Genomic DNA, 14,717 nt, shown 5'->3' on the forward strand with positions numbered 1-14,717 from the left:
GTAACTATGACACAGAGGAGGATGCCCTAAGGTGAGAACGTGTCTGTTATCTTCCTGAAGTCCTACACATGTCTGACAAGCTTGATTGTGGCAACAACAATCGCCGTGCATGCAAAGCTCAACGACTGCAACTTGGCTTCCTAAAAGTAATTTTTACTTTTTATATCTCAGTTAGAAGTCACCCGACAGGACTCTTGAGGGAGGCAGATATTGGTAGTTTGTGGAGAGGTAAATGAGAAGATGGATACCAGCCTTGTCTGGTCAGTAAATATGAAGCGAGCAGTCAGGTTAGCTTAGCCAGAAATGGGGAAGCAGCTGACATGGCCGGAGATAACACGCATGCACCAACCAGAACCAATCTTCAGAGGTGCTGGGAGGACGCACATTTGTTATACTAGCAGCCCTGTGTACGGCCTTTATGATAAGCTAACCAGCTGCTGACTCTAGCTACAGAAAACATGCGGTTTGCTGTCTGCCAGCTTGTAGATACAGATGCAAATGTGTAATTTTCACTGCAACAGGCCTCACTTTAGTTCACTCACTCACTCACTCACTCTCACTCCGTCTCGTTCTTGTGCAAACAAACATCCCACATTTTATTGCACGGCCAGCGAGAAAGTAAAGAAGGCAGTTACATCCTGTTGAAGTTCATCCAAAGCTAGAGTCTTTTTTCAGAATGTTAAGTGTTTGTGTCGCAAGTTCAGAGTGAAAGGCTTTGTGTGTCTTTGTGTTGACATTTGTGTTAAACATACTCTACCCTGTAAAAAGACATGACTAATCCTTTCGTCTCTCTTGAAATCTTTCCGTGGCCACAAAGCAGCTCATTTCTCTGCAGTTGTAAATGGCTGCTGTCGGGCATTTAAGTTTTGGAAGTTGTTTAAACTCAAAGTGTGTGTCTTTGTTTGTCCGTTTGTCTATTTGCAAGCATTTGGGTGTCACATTATCTCAGTGTAAAATTCCATCTCATGATCAGCATTATTGTATATTGGAGTGTGATCACTTGCATAGTTCCAGGAAAAAGCTCCCAACTCGCACAACGGCAAAAGGTGTCTATGTTTGCTGTAGACTCGTGATCATGCATGGTCTATAAATTGTGGCTCTGCTACTAATGTTTGCTCATCCAGTTGTGCAAAGGAAAAACTGCCTTTGTGTTTTCTGAAGCGGTATGTCCCTTATTTGTCATGATGACAGCTCACGGTTATGGATGGAGACTCTCTGTTGACTTTGAAGCCTCACGTGACGCGAGTCGGTAAATAATTCTGATGCGTAAAATGTAATTATCTTCATTAGAAAATTAACTAAAAAAACTTGATCCCCATCGCATAGTTAGCTTGAGCTCTATATGAATGTCATATTTACCGGGGAACATCCCTCTAAGAAACACAAACTCACTCTCTGCTTAGCCGGTTCTCGTCAACATTCCCGAAGCAATGATTCACAACTTTAAAATGCGAAGCAGCAATGCTCACGATGCTGCTCAAGCAAGATGACATGTATGTATAGTCCCGTCCCCCCCCCCCATTCCCTCATTGTTTCAGTATGCTGTACTGTAAAGTGCATGTTAACTCGCCCTCTGTGGCCATCAAATATCCTCCATGTTGGCCAAGTTTTATCAAGTCCCACTTAAGCATGAAACTTTGTGTCTCAATAAAATTACATGTTCTAATGGGAAAATATAGTCTAAATGAAGGTTGAATAAATAAATAAATCCCAATAGTGCTTTTCACAGCACAACGTTACGGTTCCACAAATACCTCGCTTCATTTGTGCCTTTTTAGTTTTACGAAAACGGCGCAGGGTACTCGTCGCTGGGGAGCTTGATATGTCGGGTCTACTAAAGTATGGGTTCACTGAGCCTTCTCAAACTTTTAACGTGGTTCTTACCGAACAACCAGAAAGGCGAAAGAAAACAAAACGGAAAGCAGCTAGAATACGTCAAGTTTTAGTTTACACGATGTATTGCGGTGCGCTTAGAAATATTAACGGCTATCCGTTAATTCGTCATAAAAGATTGTCTCTATTCACATATAAAAAAAATAGTAAAAAGTGTCCGTTTTTTGACCATAAAGCTTGTCATAGCTTACGTAATTTACATGTACAAAGATAATATATACACATATGTACTTTAAAAGTATTTCAGTCAGTATAGACTGTCACAAACCAGGCGGCGTGGCCATGACAAAAAGGAGGGAATACACAGAAGTGAGTGGTTTACCAATAAATACAGTTTATTTACTTGACCCAAGGGGGCCTTTTTAAGTAAGTGGCCACTGATGAGCCACAGGTGTCCCCACTCTCCTGACGACCCACTCTGCCCCGCCCACCTGCACACCTGCAGGGACCAGTGGCAGAGAGGCTCGTCACAAGTCTTCACTAATTTCACATTTCTAACTGTGTGCCCCCCAGTGCTGCTGAGACAAGTGACACTGCCAAGAATGGGGAGGCCTGGGATGACGTCATCGCAGCGGACAAGAGGACGTCTATCTATGCCACCACATCCAGGTCAAAGGTCAGTCGAGCCGTTTGCCTCGTTAAACTCCTTTTTACAGGCGGTTGTTCAAAGGTTGTTCCACCTTTTTTCAGTAAAGCGAGGAACATTTCTGACTTGTGTGTTACATGCCCACAAGGCTTTACTTGTGCATTTAAAATAGCATCATCCGGTTTAGTAAAACATGATATGGGTAATTATAGCTTAGGGTAACAAGATTCCCTTTCATTTTCACAGTTACTCATTTTTCAGTTATGTGACATGAACATTTTAGAAATGTCCTGTTTTAAAGTAGTTTGTCTTATTGGCGTAGTAGCTTTGTAACAGACACTATTCATCTGAGTTTGCAATAAATGTTTGACAAATTAAACATTTCATTTTGGTTATTTCCAATCCAAAATTCCGTATGTATTTTAGCTACCGCTTGTATTAATTTATAGTAATACCAGTGGCAGGCCAAACTTTTTCTACCTGCGCCTTCAATGCCGTTTCTACTACAGCTCGATAACCTAATCACATTATGACACCACAGCTACCGGTGGCTAGCTTGCAAGCTAACAGCGAGCTAGCACAGACCTGCTTTCCATCGCGCCTCTGGTGGCTAAGCAAGGTGACATGTGCTGCGTGGTGGAGAGGACAGCAGGCCCAAGTGTTATACAGTCTCCACAGGGAATGTCAGCACTTCAATGGCGGATTGCAACCAACGTGATTAGGTTCATACCGCCACCTACTGTACCGGAGTGTGCGGATTCAGGGTGCTGCTGTCGCTGAGGATCCTTGTCTCTGTGACGAATCAGACGTCCATAACCCTAGCAGGCCGTCCCCATTTAGCTCAACCCGCTTTTCTACCATAGAGAAACGGAGGCGAAATCTGATTGGATAAGAGCTCTGCTTAACCAGCTGCCGCACCGCACCCAGGCCCACCACTGAGTATTACACTTTTTAGGACCAAATCAGCATTGGTTTCAGAATCTTTCCAAGATATAAACAAGATAAACTCTTGCAAAGAAATCTTACTTCTACTAATCTACAAAAGGATTAGACCTTCCTCTGATAGGCCTTCCTCTGGGGGTGGGGTGCAGCTGCAGGTGGCCATGTTTTAATGAACCCATTAAATCCACCTCTTGGCAAAAAAAACAACACATTTCTACTAGATTTTTGTTTACTATTATAAAGTCAGTAATTGCTCAGCATATTGTGTGTTTACTTGCACTTAAATTTACAAATGCAGTCTAAATTTAACAGGGATTGTTAGACTAATATTAGAGTGTAGGTGTGTGTGACACACTGAGCGAGACATACATTTGTGCAATGCAAAAATAGTTTTAGGCTTCCTGGTGGATTAGCGTTCCTCTTTACAAAATGGGCAGTAATTATACAGGATTGTTACGATCATAATTATAAGCAATAAAAATATGTCAATGGTTCAGTCTGGGCTGTCAATCAAAAGTCAACGACCAGTCTTGAAGTACTGCTCTGCCCTGCCCTGAAACTTTGGCATTCAATGCATTACTAATTTCCTTATCAGTTTGCGTTGTCATTTCTATAATAGAAATTCTAAAGGGGAATATCTTTTTAGCATGTACATTGTATTTTGTTACTGCACTGTATACATTAGAATATATCTTGCACAAAATATTCACCTAATTTGACCGAACCACAAAGGTTTTGAGACAAACGTTTCACTCTGTATGTGAATGACGCAAAAAATAACTCTGAAAGCTACCGTTCATATTTTAGCTTTGGGTGTATTCATATCTGTGTTTTGCTCCTCTGGATATAGCAGAAAAGGCCTGTAGGTTTTCTCTCTCTGTACTCGTTCAAACAAGAATTTCCTTGGGGCAAAACGTTGTTTGAGAAAGTTGCAGACCCCTGTTGGATGACTTCATGCCCCCCCCTCTTCAACCCTAACTGCATTCCACTGAAACGGTTTGTAAATTCTTCCTCCTTTGCGAGACTCTTGCCAAGCGAAAAAAGATGGTCTCCTCGCAGTCACAAGCACCCTCGAGCTAACGCTCCAAAAGCAACGCCGACGACATGATGCCCCCTGAGAAACAGTCAAAGTTCGGTTAATTAACAGTCTGTAAATGTTGCATGCTTTTTGTCTGCAATGTTTTGGTTTAGTTGTATCTACATTACTCTGGTCTTGGTTCCAATGTATGCCTGCAGTAGATATGACACAGTAACATGAGTAATGCCCCAAATAGTTTGTATTCCCTCCAGAAGAGGGCGCCAGTGCTTTACCAAACAGCAGCGTTGTTGTTGAGCTCAAATCTGATCCGACTGCTTTTGTAGCTGAGACCTGCACGAAGTAACCCCACGCGTATGTTTTACTACTTAAGCTGTAATCCATTTGACAAATTCTACATGGAAAGCTCTTCAAATGAACACTTTGCAACGACAAAGGTCTGTAATTGTGCAAGACTCAAGACTCTTGCAGGATTGGATTGAGGATGATTTGGGTCAAATGCATCAGTCAAAGTCAGTTTTATTGTCAATCACTGACCTCGCTACTGCGATCCCTCGTCATCATCCTTTTATAGGGCACTCATTGAAATACTTTGTCAGGAAAAGGACCATATGTGGTTACCTACACGATAAAGGGCTACTGCATCGAACACCTTGGGGATGAACTCAAGTGCCCTGTCGGTAGAAAAGAGCATCTCATTCGTCCTTTTGTTGAGCCGCACGATGCAGCGATGGCCGATAAGGACTTTCTGCAGGCGCCTTGTGTGAGCTGCCGGAGGGAACTGTTTTTTTTTTTTTTTTTTTAACATTGTGTGCCTATGTCACCGGTAATAATGAAGTTTCCACTCATATTAATTGGTGTGTGTGTGCTCATGTGGCCTCCTGACAATTGTTGTTTCTTTCTTGTCAACTTGCCAACTGTAAAGTATTTTGTTAAGGAAAGGGGGTTTTAATTTAATAATGCAAAAAAAACAGTCCATTTTTGTTTGTTTTGTGTTTTTACTTCATCTGCATTTGATTGCCTAAATAGTTCAATATTTTATACAATCCTTCAAAAAGACACAAAAAATGGATTCACTGATTAAATGAATACATAATAAAAAGGGTTAGTTGGCTTTTTAAAATAATACCTGGTTTAGTGTTTGCATTTTAATGTGCACACCTTTTTGAGAGGCGTCCAACACAGCCCACTCGCCTCAGCCAAGTCTCCGCTGTGATTGTTGACTTTGCTTCTTGTACTTTCAAAATTTTTCATCACATAGGAACAATTTTGACAGGCACACCCAGTGCAGACATCTGGCTGATGGCTGTGACCGACAGCCTCGTGTTCCTATGTCCCTCGTCATCACGGCTCAAGGAAACCTCCCCAGAACAATGTCGCCTCTATCTTTGCGATCAGTGTTTTCATGAAGCACCACGCTTGAGTCTTCTTTTTCAGAATATCTGATAAAGAAAAACATGGGTCCTGATAGGTGCTCACCTGAGATGTGCAGATTATTTTGTAACCGTAATGACACTCGAAAGCCAATGACCCCAACCGAGGTGGTCACATTTATTTGGTCATGAACTGACATTCAGTGTCTCTGCTGCCGGGTCCGGGCTGTGTAACAGTACACTGGATTAATTGGAAATGACAGGACGTGTTCTACTAGTCTTTCCGTATGTTTCAGGGTGGAGCAGCTTTACTTGGAATGAAGTTAGGGTGTCAACTCTTGTCAGGTGGAAGCAATCATTTTTATTGTTGTGCAATATCCTCACTTCCGCGACTGAAAGAGGCAGCGTTTGGAAGTTCCTAATGAACTCTAGCCAAGGGTTGAAACTGTTAGGTATGTTTTTTTTCTGTGTGTATAGTAATCAATAACATCCTTATTCACAATATACAGTTTTGGGTTATATACGTACGTACAAATGTATGTATATACTGTATATATTTCCAGTTGCATTGAGAAACATGTCATGGTTGCTGTCTTGCATTTTGCGTCGTCTTACTCCCTCTCACCCTGTTTCATGCTCCATCCCTCCATCTCTTCCTCTCAGGGAAAAGAGTTCAGCTACTCCGAGTTGGACCTCCGGAAGCCAAAGAGGTTTTCCAGCTTCACCTTTGGCTTCAAAAAGAAGAAGAAGGGCGATCAAGTCTCCCAGAGCACCATTGGCCTTAATCACAACAACATTGAAGAGCAAGAGGAGGTAACTCTCGTTTCCCTGGGTGGAGTGTATCATAATTATTTACCATTTGTGGAATAACCAATGCAAGGTTAAGCTTCTTTTTTTTTTACTGAACTATACACCCAAATAATATTTAATTTGTCACAGCAATTTTTAACAACAAAAAAAAGATGGTGGATTTTTACAACATAAGAAGTAAGTATTGTCCCATATCTGCAGCTCCCTTTGGCTTTTCAGTTAAATCTAATTGTCCAGCTCTCCGGCCACAACAATACTGTTTTAGTCTGTGGCTGTTACGAGTAAAAAAAAAAATCTCTAACCGTACACAACCTGCTCAACAAATAGTAGAACTACACATAGAAATATAAAATAAGGACAGTCAGATTGGATTTATAATTTCCAGGTTGGCAAAAAACAAAAAAACTGCATCTATAACAAAGGAAGTGTTGCCTTCAAATTCTGCATATGATCTTTTTCTAGAGTCCTCCAATCCACCGTCAGACAGAGTTGGATCAGGCCGACACAAAGCCAGTTATCAGCATGCCTCAACCAGAGCTGGACAACATCGACACAATTGACATCCCTTCTCCTCCGGCCGCGGCCACAAACCAGTCCGAAACCGATTCCCCTTTGCCCAACCAATCGCAGTCACCCGACGCCGTGAGCGCCCAAGCGGGTGATGCGGAGCCGCAAAAGGCACCGATTGCCTCCATCTCTGAGCCTGAGGTGAATAATCCAGATGAGAAACGGGAAGGTGACGATGACTCCGCTCCACCTGCCCCCGCGACGCGTGCAGAAACCAGCCCCGCTGTCGACAATCAGACCGCGACTAGCCTTCCAGCCGGCCGGCCTCCTCTCGCGCTCGACACCTTGAATTGCGTGACAGCAGTCGTTCACGCCGTCGCCGCAGATGGCCCGCGCGACGATGACGTTCTCCGGCAGTCTCGCTCGAACACAGAGATCCCCCACACTGGATCCGCCGGAGTCGCATTGTCATCGCAGCACCAGCCCGACGCCCTCGACGTGGCCGACGGCACAAGTCAACGGGGTGAACTCTCCCCGGCAAGTGCGGACTCCCAAATTGACGCCGCTGTTCCTGACGCCGACGCCTCGGCTCTCGACACGTCCGTCTATCGAGAAGTCACAATTTCTCGCGCCGAGAGATCTGCCGCCAAAGCCTCGCCCGTCGGCGGTGAGACAGGTGCTTCACCGGTCAGGCAGGATGAAGTTTATGGGGCGTTGTACGATTCGCTTTTCCCCCAGAGTTTTGGCCTAGAGGTCATGTCATCCCCCTCAAACCTGCGGCCTCCAATCATTACCGAGATAAGGCATCTTGACAGCGAATCAGCACCGGTCATGGTTAAAACCGTTAACGAACGTCACACAGAAACCAACGTTCAGTTCGAGTCCACCGCTCGCAGAGTGGACGATGCTCTTGGTGATTACACTTACAGAAATACTAACTCCAGCGAGAGGAATGTGATTTATTCCAGCGAGAGCTCCACAGTGAGCTCTTACCAAACATCTGCTGCTTCCGAGCGTCAAAGGGACCCGGTTATTTACGTCACTTATCCACTGTCCTCTCTCAAGTCAGATCCCGAACCTGGCGATAGCATTCGGTACTCGGAGACGACCCGCAGCCTTTCAGAGGTGAAATCGGACGGTTTTAGCCTCATTCAAGACAATGTGAGGTCAGGCCCCGCGGTTCAAAGCTTAGCCCCTCCCGTGTCTGACTGTGTGACATCCCAAGGGGGGGACACTCGGGTTACTCTCTCCAAGCGGAGAGCGATCCTCGTCAAAGAGTTAGTCACAGACGAGGCGAGCACCGACCCCGTCTGTCCCTCTCCCGTGCCCGAAGAAATGAGTTCAGAGAAGCGTCGCGAGGTGAGACTCGAAACAATAGAGTCTTTTCACGCTCCGTTTGGAGAGGCCGGCGCGGCCGATAGGCTTTCAAGTCCGACATATCTGAGCGTCGGATCGGATGACGGCAGCGCGACGGAGATCTACTACAGTGCTGAAGAGGACAACGAAGAGGGCAGCGGGAACGAAGAGAGGTACACGGCGGATGAAAGGGTAGTGGAAAGTCGTGAGGTGGACGGAGGGAGAGAGGCCGGGCTGCTGGAGGAGTTTCCTCAGAAGGCCGAGGTTGCAGAAAGAGGGACGAGCAAGAGAGAAGAGGGAGAATTTCGCGTCGTAATTATTAAAATGCAGAACGAGGGAGTCATGTCGGCCAATGATGAAGAGAAAGAGGATGTTGACAGCCAATTCGAAGTGGAGGAAAAATCAAGAGGTCAGAGGTCGGACACTCCAGTGCAGCAGACGGAAACGTCTGAGTTTCTTGTTGCCAGCGATGCAGAGAGTCGAGAGAAAGAAGTAGCAACCGCGGTGTTGCCACAGCTCGGAGCTGAGGGGGCGGAGGAGTTACCTGCCACACCGGTTCAGCGGGTGGACGAGCCGACGGTATGCGACTTCGCTCCACCCTCCAGTGAGCTGCAAGGGCAGGGGGAGGGGTCGGGGGGAAACTTGACCGACGATTTGGAAACGGAAGAGCCCCCTAATGGGGGGGCGCCGCTCCCCGGCCAGGAGGCACAATACCTGGCCCCCAAAGACCTTATGATTTCTGAGTACATGTACACTGTTTCCAGCAGCACGGTAGAGGGAGGCACGCTCACACCCAGCCCGAGTGAGCCAGAAGAGCAAGTTTCCCCGGCGTCAGACGCAGCCCGAACAAGCGAAGCGAGCCAAGAAACCACAGAAATCTCAAACACCGGCAACGACGGAGAAGAGGCCGTCGCCGGCAACGACGCCACAGGTAGCGCGCTCACGGCCACTCATGCCAGTGGAGAGGCTGTCGCGGGCACCACGACACATGACGCGGAGGTTGAACACAATAGGGCGGCAAGTAACGAGTGGGCGGAGACAATCGCTCGGAGCGCAGAGGGAACGGCGACGGCGCAAGAACAGGTGGCAGTCAGCACGGACACACGCCTTCCCGATCCGGAGGCTGCGGGGACACGATCCGAGAGACATCCGTCAGAAGCGCCACCCGACCCGAATCACGGGTAAGTGGAGAGCTTTTGTCTTCCTTGGGGGGGGAAAAAGTAGCTCGACATGAATTATATATGTGAAAGAACAAGTTGGATCTGACAGCCTTTAACTCTACGTGTAATTTATGGTGAAGTTCAGGTTTAGGTGTCATTAAGGGGGTTGACTCCTAAAAGGGGCGACGGGAGAGAGTTCTCTTCCTAGTTGATTACTGTCCTTTACTCAAATTGCAGCTCCGCAGCTTCTTTAGTGCTGGAATGTGCCGCGATGAGCCCGAGGGCGACGTTTGACACATTGGTGTGCGTTGATTTCTCCGTAGTGTAAATCAATGTACTTGATGGCCTTTTTTAAATAAGGGAACCTTAACTTTCTCGCCTGATCCAAGCCGCCAAACCAATGGCTCAACATTTCCTCTGATAAATAAGTCTTGTTTACCAACAGAGCAGTCTGCCTGTGCAGCTTTGAACACACCCCTTTTTTGATTTGTTGCGCCACATGTCAAGCGATAGAGAATTTACCGTCTTCGGCTCCTGTGACCTAATTGACTAATCCAAGGAGCATGTGCACTCCACGGATCACCTGTCGCAATCCACAGATCACCTGTCACGATCCGTGGACGGTGTGAAGTCAGTCCGGTCCATTTGTTCAGCCCTCAGTCCCTTCGGTCGGTCACAATTTCCCACTGAATCTCAAAGTGGGGTCTGTTTTTTTTCTTCTCGTTTATTAACTTTTAAGGTCATAACTATCAAAGTATAGGAGGAAATGCACATCGCAATTTCCTCCTAGGAGAAGGTGACATCATCAAATCCGTCCGGCCAATTCCTCACATCGACTTACCGGTTAAACTAACCGTTTCAGCTCTCCACGTTGCACACATGAAAACTATACGTACTAATGTATTTTTTCACTGAGAATACATTAGTTTGCCACTTTGTTGTACTTTTACCAAAAATCTATCACCCATTGGACCCATTGGTCTGTAATCTGTGGTGTGTTGACCAATGGGTCCAATTGTTGATTCTTAAAGAATACATTTTTGGTAAAAGTATCACATAAAAAGTTCCGGTACATCGTATATAAAGTACGACCAATCAACTAGTCCATATATTTAGACCCGTATTGCACAACTGCTTCCCTCCCAGTGACATTAACTCGCCCTATCTTCCCGGCAGGATGTTCGTCCCAACATCTGCGAGGGGGTTCACGTCCGTCGTGCTTCCAATTTTTTTAAGCTCGCCTTTTTGATTCAAACGTTTGAATCCACAGAGGGTGAGGAGGGTTGTTACAAATAGGCACGTGTTTTATTGATGCTACTGGTTTGTTTAGTGTGTTAAAAGTGTTAACAGATACAGGTGAAGACCGGGGCGTCCTTTTTTTTTCCTCTTTCTTTTGTTACTGCAAGATGGAGAAGTAGAATCCTGAGAATGGATTTTTTTTTTTTTTTTTTAGGAATTAGTTACACACGATGACCGAGGCAGATTATTAACTATTGCAGCTCAAGATAATTGTGTCAACCCGGCAGGAAGCAGGAACTTCCTTTAGCACACAACTAAAATAATCTGCATGGCTCTCATCGCAATGTAAACAAATCCATGCATCACTACATGTATACTGGATAGACAGCTGCTTTTTACAACTGCTGTGTTTACCGGTTGTGCAGTTGGTGTTGGAGTCAGTTTGTCTAATTCTTTTTGATCACAAGATGGCAGCAAAGACGTGTTTTTTACCTGTGTCCGGGCTAGGGAAGAGCAGCGCATCACAACGAGCCTTTGAGCTACAACTAAAAGCATAAATCAGAATAAAGAACACAATGTAGGAAATGTACAAGCCATAACTTTATTGCTGGCTTTTTATTCATCCATCTTTTCTTTTTCTTTTTTGAAACAAAGAATGCAAAGCTTCTCTGCGGTAAAGGCGTTGTGGAGCTACATGCAGGTTAAGTGAAGGTGAAATATACAGTACACACAACGCTAAGGCAAATAGTGTAAGACTAAATATGCACAAAGGAGTTGTTTTTGTGCTGCAGGTGTACACAGTGTTGTGTGCACTTGTGTTCCATAAATGTGTGTTTTTTTTTTTCTTTTTTTTTCTTTCTCTTTGTCCATAACCTGCCAGCTAAATTGCAAACTTCAAACACAGTTTCTGGTAAACAAGCGTGCTGATGCTTCTTGAAAGATGAGGCATTTGGCCAGCCCCGCCTGTCCGGCTGGTCACGTGTTGTCACGCAGAGTAACGCCGAGCGTCGACACAAGAAATGCAATGACACCTGTGTCGAAAAATGTGGAGGTGGGAAAAAAACAGCTTGGTTTTGGTATTTTTTAATTTATTATTATTGGTGTGTCTTTCTATTTTCCACGCTAATCCGACAATCTGTTGAGATACAATCTGAAGCCACTGGTGGCTAAATGCCAGCTTCATATTTTTATCTTCCTCTCAAATGTGACAGACTGGCAGCTCACTTGAAAGTGGAACGACAAACTTGCCGCCCATTATTCACCCAATTCAAGATCTAAGGTCCATCTGAGTCACTTTTGTCCAGGCTGTGTGTGTAATTCCACCATTTCATAATAATCAAACCATCAGAAATATTCATAATTTTCAAAATGGCCTGTTTTGCAGACTTCTTTAGTTTTAAAAGCCTGCTTCCTCTTGGTGCAACGGCAACTTTTGGCTCATTGATTTCCCATCTCGTAGTTTCAGCCCCAGCTGAGTCGGACCCCGTCGACATCGCCTCGCTCTGGGCCCACGAAAGGCTTCATACTTTTTTCAATATCACAAACATAATAGCAGAGCCATAAACGGTGTAAAATCAGTGGATTTCCCCTTTTTTCAATGTTAACCTCATATGACCCTCATATGACGTCCAATGCTTTATGTTATCAATCAAGTTTTGTTTATTCAGCACATTTCATACAGCGGGCGTACACGCGATGTGCTTCAACGACAATGTTTGAACAGGAGTCATAATGATTACGTTAAACACAGGCTGAACGGGGAATGTTTGCGCTTGCACGGCGGTGACGGATGGTGTGTAAACTTCACTTGATCCTTGAGCTCTGCATAAACTGCTTGTATTGTTGGTGTTTGACAGCCGCACAGACGGTAGAAATCCATAACAGTCACAAATCACACTACCGTGCACTCGGTCGAGCGTTCTCTAAACCGCCTATAGAAATGTTGAGAGGAGGGAGGCTAACGAGAAACACACACACACGCGCCAAAGACTTTTACACGTTCAGACTTACGTAAGCCTGTTGCTGGCACTGTGATCCTGTAAATCATAATCATGAGATACTAGTCAATAGTTATGATACTAAATCATTTTGATTTAGTATCTCATAATCATGCGATAGTGATTCGAAATTATGAGATCGTATCTATATATATTTTACACACACACACATAGGCGGAAACGGGCTTCCATAAATGGTTAGTTTCAATCTGTAATCCAGGAAGGAAACACATTTTGGGAGCATGGCTTGACTTCATCCGTTTGTGCGAAACTCTAACTGGCAAGAATTCAAAATCATGTTCATAAAGGCTCCGCCCCAGACACACTGTTTTGGATTTGCAGCAATGTTTTCTGTGTATTTTTTGTGCTTGACTAAAAGATTCAAAGCATCCAGCTGCACATCCTTCACATTCCATGACAGCGGAGTGCTTTTTTGTTTGACTATTGTTTTGCATCTTCTCGGCTTTAGTCGGCCTCCACTCTGCGTGGTTGACTACATTCCAACAGCTTCGCTCAACTCGACGGGGGACATGAACAGCAAAGTGTCATGAGGAGTTACACATTAACCCAGAAACGACATGGAGGAAGATGTCGTCCTTTGAGCCGCAGCGCTGCAAATGATATACCACGGTCAAGTTTAAATACGCGGGTTGTTTGAACTTTGTTGTGTACATGTGGAAGCCCTGCGGAGGCAGGCACGTGTCCTCGCACACGTGTCGGTGTCCAGACCGTCCCTGCGCCTAACAACTTGATGAGCTAATGTACGCCGTGTTCCTCTGATTGCTTCCCCGGGGCTGAAGTTTCCAGGTGGGATGGATAATTTACCTGTTAGAATGCAGAGTCTACGAGGAGCTTCAGGATCGCTGCTCCAACATGCGGCTGCCCACAGGGGAAGGTGTGGCGCAGCAATGTGCTCAGCATGTCCAAGGAGGAGCTCGTATTATCCCCCTGGGTGACCGCGGAAGTGTGTGTGTGTGTGTGTGTGTGTTGGGGGGGACAGAAAGAGGGTTATTTTTAAAGTAAGATGTATTTATAATTAGATATTATTAGATGCATGTAATGTAAGTAAATGCATCCTTATCCACATCCTTATTTTGCATTGCGAACGTACTTCCCTTTAACCAAAAGATGATCTTTTCCAAAGTCTATACCCAAGTAGTTTTGGTGTATAAGTAAGCCAAAAAAAGTTTATTTTCAAACTAACATGTCATAACTGTGTTTTCTGTGAACCTTTATTTTGAAAAGACACTATGTACATACTAAGCGGCGAGCCGAGTATATATCTGCCAGAGATAATTAGTGTTTTTTAGCAACGCCGCGTAGTCGGCTTTAGGCTGAAAAGAATAATTACCCTTCAGACGAGTTTAGCTACACTCTGCGTTGCAGCTTAGTTCCCATTTGTTATCTCGATCCAGTCTTTATAATGGCAGTGAAAGTTCACCAGCATGGTAACTTGATCACAAGCGTGTATTGTCTCTATTGACTCTCTGCAGCCCACCATGACCTTTTTTAGCTAGATGTGCAAACCAACACACAGTGGCTCATTCACTTATGTGGTCAGTGTGTGGAGTCTGTTCAGGGCCACTGATACTCATATGTTTCACTATGCACTTAAGGATGCTTTGCATTGCAATGCATTGAGAAAAAAAGGAGGAAAAAAGATATTTCTGCATATCTTTCATGTAAAATCAACATGTAGTTCTTAATTTGTGTCAAAAAAGCAGTTTCAATACAATTGTCCATCTTTCTGTTGCAATGTGACTGGCAAGAGAAATGAATAAATACTTGTGACCTTTTTAGTTTTTTCTTTTCTTTGTT

The sequence above is a fragment of the Clinocottus analis genome, unplaced genomic scaffold (assembly GCF_023055335.1).
Source record: "Clinocottus analis isolate CAN_PGR_092001 unplaced genomic scaffold, fCliAna1.0.p SCAF_14, whole genome shotgun sequence".
Lineage (NCBI taxonomy): Eukaryota > Metazoa > Chordata > Actinopteri > Perciformes > Cottidae > Clinocottus > Clinocottus analis.